Here is a 5,396-nt window from a genome sequence, read left to right as displayed (position 1 = left end):
ACTCTACAGGAAGGAATAGGAGATACACTAGGCCTCCTTGGCACAGGTCGAAACTTTCTTAATAAGGACCAAGAATCACAACAAATCAGAGAAAGGCTGGATAAGTGGGGCTGCATTAAACTGCAGAGCTTTTGTATGGCAAAAGACATAGCTAGTAAACTAATCAGGAAGCCTACAGAGTGGGAGAAGATCTTCACCAACCAAACAACGGACAAAGGCCTCATATCTAAAATATATCAACAACTCAAAAAATTGAATCACTCCAAAACTAACCTCCAAAGTAACAACCATCCCATTAAAAAATGGGCCAAAGACTTAAAGAGAGTCTTCTCTGAAGAAGAAACAAAAATGGCCTATAGACACATGAAGAAATGCTCAACATCTCTGGTCATAAAAGAAATGCAAATCAAAACAACTCTAAGATTCCACCTCACTCCAGCTAGAATGGCCAGGATCAGGAAAACGAATGACAACAGATGCTGGAGGGGATGTGGCCAGGAGGGAGCTTCAATTTTTTTAATGTTCTTTTGTAAGAAACTTCCAGGAAGAGGTAATAGTACCAAATGGGTCTTTATATACTTTGCCTGTCACCTTCTTTCCTGTCAGGAAACATGTCCTCCATTGAGTTCCCTTAATAGTCATTAAATGCCTGATATACATAACTTGTTGAGGAAACAAAATGTAATGGAATAAAGGAAGTAGAATAGAAAAGAGGAAAAGACTAAACAAGGACACAGTCTCTTCTGGATTAAGACTGGAGAAAAGCTCTATAACTTAAATTATGCATCAGAAGCAAGTGGCACTGTGGCTCTGGAGGTAGGGCAGTAGCCTTGAGCTAAAGAGCTCGAGGTCAGTGCCAAGGCTCAGAGTTATATATAAATCAAAGTTCTCCATCACCCAGGCAGTCTTCTGTACCTCCTGGGGAACTTAGAAAGATGGTCTAATCTTCTATTCTTGGTGCCTTTCAATGCTGAGAAACATGTTCCTGAAAAATGCTGTGGTAAATAGGTGACAGTGGCTGAAGGCACTAACCTAAAAGTCGACCTTGGAAGGGCACCACAGCACCTATCACAGTAAGCTTATTCGGGAATATTGCAAATTCTTTCTCACTTCTAGATCTTTGCATTAGATGTTCTAACTTGAAAAGCTCAGTCCATTCAGACAATTGGCTCAACACAGCTAGTAGATGCAACCAGGAAATATAGGGAGCTGACAGTCCACAGGGCAGATGGCTAAATGATAGATGAGGAAATGCTTGCTTATGCATCCATTTTTTGTAGAAGTTCCTGTGGGATGAACTCTGTCCTTTCTCTAGATGCACTGATCCTAATTTACCCATGCCAGAAATCTTATTGATGGGACTACTATTAGCATTCTTCTCTTCCCTTACATTCCTCACTTTTTGACCTGTACTTCCTTCTTTTCCCAAGTACATTAGCTAAACCCATACATGTTGCTCCGCTTTTGGACAAAGCAAAGCAAAGTCATGGGAAAGGAGAGACGACAAAGTACATATCTCTGCTTCTACTCATGCCTACAGAGCAGTTTTGCCATTTTAGCAAGCTCTTGTTCTCTGATCCAGTGGAGGATTCTAGCTCATGGTCTGGTTCCCTCTAAGAGGGCTGAGACTTAGAGAATCAAGGATTGAAGCCAGCCAAACCAGAAGTCTATGCAACTGACTCCATCTACAATTTACAATCCAAGTGGCAGACTGGAAGTGTGATTCAAGTTGTAGTTAACCACATGAAAGCCAAGTGAGAACTAGAGGCCATGAGGCCATCAGTTCAACCCTAGTATTGATATATATTCCCTCTCTGTCTCTCTGTCTGTCTCTGTCTGTCTCTGTCTCTGTCTCTCTGTCTCTGTCTCTCTCTCTCTCTCTGTGTCTCTCTCTGTGTCTCTCTCTGTGTCTCTCTCTCTCTCTCTGTCTCTCTCTCTCTCTCTGTCTCTCTCTGTCTCTCTCTGTCTCTCTCTGTCTCCCTCTCTCTCTCTCTCTCTCTCTCTCTCTCTCTCTCTCTCCTCCTCCTCCTCCTTTCTCTCTTTCTCCTCTTCTCCATAAGGAGACTAGTGAATGATGTGTATGGACAATACATATATGTGTACACACACGTTATCCCTCATCTCTACACACCCAATAAACAGAGTTAGAATATCAAATACTAAAACTAGCCCATTGTTGCCACAGCTGATCTAAAATGAAAAGGACTGGCTCAAACCCTTCTGTACACACAATATTTTTCTTTAAAAATTACAACTCTTGTATAAACTCTACCGCAGGTACAGGGATGGAATCATTGTCCTCATAATCCTCACTGGTATCTCAAGTTTGAGAGACTAAGATAAGAAACAGTGAGTCACCTGCCTGGAGAGGCCGAAACTTCCATCCAGGGACAGAATTTCCATGAATACACTCTGTTCAGGTAAAAAAAAAAATCTCCCAAATATTCCAGGTAAGTCACTCACCACTGAATTGTGCACCTGTCTACACACAGCCCCTGCAGCTGCTGTAATTAATATGTCTACCCTTCCAGGTGGCTTATGGCCAAAGTCAGGAGTTGGCCACTCCATCCTAGCCCAATCTGGGCCTCACATTAAACCCTCACCTGCTTGAAAGCAGCTCAGCAAATCACTAATGGTTTCTTTTTCAGGAAAATAGAGAAGCCTAAAAGTGTTACAGCCAGCTGACTGACAGAAATCCACCACCTGGCAGCAGCCCCCAGCCAGGAAAACAAAAGGGTCTTTGGTTTACCTGTCAAGACTGCTCATTCTTCCTTCCCTAGGCTCCTTCCCATGGAGATTATCAAATTCTTCCAGCCAGGTGTGATGGAGCAGAGAGTGCTGACAATATCATGGAGGGTGGAAGATGAGCAGCTGTTTGGCTCTGAAGCCATTGGGGGAAAATGATCTCCAGACTCTGCTCTGGGTAGTGGTGACAACAGTCTGGGAGACAAATACTTCTCCTCCAAAAAGAGCACCTCAGAAAAGAAAGGAGCTAGGGTTTGTCCCCAGCGCATGGAAAAAAAAATGTCTGCATTATCATCTTTTCCTTGCCCTTCCTAGAAATAAAGCAAAGTTTCAAAGCTATGAAATATTGTGAGACTTCACTTTGTCACACAGAATCTGCTTAGAATTTGTCTTGTTTTTTTGTTTTCTCTGTTCATCATATTGGCAGGCTATGAAATGTTGTTAGGCTTAACTTCATCACACAGAATCATGTTATTGTTGTTTTTTTCTCTGCCCATCACTAATTGGGCTCTTTTAACATTTGTTTTCAAAATGCATTCCCAGGGACAGGCAATGGGTGAGAAATTTCCAGAAATGCAAATTATTGGGTCAAAGCCTAACCCTACTGAGTCAGGAGCTCTAGGAGATGACCTGGCTCTTTGTTTGTGTGAGTCTTCTTGAGATTGAAAGGCATCTGAAGGATTCATCATCCCTCAGTGAGGAGCGGAATTCACTGAAACGCTCAGCCATCACAAGCAGGCAATTTTACTTCCTGGAATGAGATCACACCAGACAAGTATGAGTGTTCCTACCATTCCCTTTCCACACTGATGTCTTGGCATCACCCCCCCTTCCTCAAAAATATTAGTTACTAACTTCAAGCTTTTCTAAATTTGCAATTTAAACTTCTCCTTTGAGTGTGAATGTTATATTAGCATAGGCTTCTTATGGAATGCAAATGTCGCCAGCAGGTACAAAGAAGAAAACCCTCACATCTGTCATCCTATTCATGAATTTATTTAACCCTAATACTAGCAATCCTACATAAACCGCTTCAGCAGTTTCTAAATTAAAAAAATTAGTTGGAAAAATATTGACTAGAGGGAAAGAGAGAGAGTGGAATGGCAATAAAAGGAAAGTAAATACCAGTGTGCATAAGATATGTAATTAGTTCAAGGCATTAATGACTCACAACTATAATGCCAGTGGCTCAGGAGTCTGAGACCTGAAGGATCACCATTTGAAGCTAACCCAGGCAGAAAAGGCTGTTATTCTTTCTTTAATTTAGCAGAAAAATCCAGATATGGGACATGGATTAAGTGACAGAACCTTAGATTTGAGAAAGTAAGCCAAGTGAGAATGCTAGACCCTGAGTTCAAATCCCAGTCCTGGGATGCACTCACCACCAGTCAATGCCTGACCAAAATTTTTTTAAAGTTATGTGAGGGCTACTGCTGGAACATTATTGGCTCTCACTACTGATAAAAAGATCTTTTTTCTGGTGCCAATCTGGGACTTGAACTTAGGTGCTATTCCTGAGCCCTTTTGCTCAAGGCTACCACTCTACCATTTCAGTCACAGTTCTAATTCCAGGTATTTGGAATTAGAATTGGAATTCCAGGTATCTATTGGAGAATAGAATCTCACATACTTTCCAAGGTGGACTGGCTTCCAACTGTGATCCTTGTTCCTGAGTAGCTAGGATTATAAGATTGGGCTACCTACACCTAGCTGCTGCTGCGTCTTCCTTCTCCTTCTCCTTCTCCTTCTCCTTCTTCTCCTTCTCCTTCTCCTTCTCCTTCTCCTCCTTCTCCTTCTCCTTCTCCTTCTCCTTCTCCTTCTCCTCCTCCTCCTCCTCCTCCTCCTCCTCCTCCTCCTCCTCCTCCTTCTCCTCCTCCTCCTCCTCCTCCTCCTCCTCCTCCTCCTCCTCCTCCTCCTCCTCCTCCTTCTCCTGTTCCTCCTTCACTTCCTCCTCCTCACCTCTTCTTCCTCCTCCTCCTTCTCCTTAGATCTTACCTTCACATATGGGAAAGAAAATTTATCCTTTCATCTCTCTAAGCCTGAAATATTACATACTTAACATAACTTTTTGTAGGCCTATTCATTTTCCTACAAATTGCAAATCATTCTTCCTGATGGCTTGAGTAAAATTTATATATATGCATATATATGTTCACATACATATATACATGTATATATATGTATATACATATATTGTCATAAGTGCAAGATCTTTAGGAAAAATTCCTAAGTCCCTTATACATTTTTTCAGGAAGAGATATTAAGAGGTGATAATTTAGCACCAGACTGGATTGGTTTAAGCCAGGTATATGTTTGCTTTGGCAACAAAAATTTTAAAAATGGACTAGGGCAAAGAAGATTAGCAGTGCCCTGTGCATGGATGACAAGCAAGTCTGTGAAAAATCCTGTTAAAAATAATAACAATAAATAAATAATAAACCAGGGAGTACTGGTTCCAGATGATAAAGAACCATGCAAAGTAAAAGGAATTTAAAAGCAAAATATAAAAGAAAAAAATAGAAAAAAAATGGTGACATTCAAATTATATGAAAAATTCACTATTAACAAAAGGAAAAGGCCAGTTATAGACTGGAAAATACATTTGCTACATGAGTATCTGACAATGTTTTAGTATTTGGAGTGTGCCAAGA

The 5,396-nt window shown here is 41.1% G+C and overlaps 1 non-coding gene across 1 annotated transcript; it reads left to right on the top strand.

Moving 5' to 3' along the window:
* The first annotated feature begins 5,054 nt into the window (after positions 1–5,054).
* LOC150050012 (U6 spliceosomal RNA) lies at positions 5,055–5,165 on the top strand. The gene has a single exon (XR_016538784.1). It is a non-coding gene; the product is annotated as a U6 spliceosomal RNA (small nuclear RNA).
* The last annotated feature ends 231 nt before the right edge of the window (positions 5,166–5,396 follow it).

Source organism: Megascapheus bottae, chromosome 18 (genome assembly GCF_031878675.1).
Source record: "Megascapheus bottae isolate mThoBot1 chromosome 18, mThoBot2.hap1, whole genome shotgun sequence".
Taxonomy (NCBI): Eukaryota; Metazoa; Chordata; class Mammalia; order Rodentia; family Geomyidae; genus Megascapheus; species Megascapheus bottae.
The sequence above is the reverse complement of the archived record's forward strand: the minus strand, read 5'-3'. Positions and strand labels throughout refer to the sequence as shown.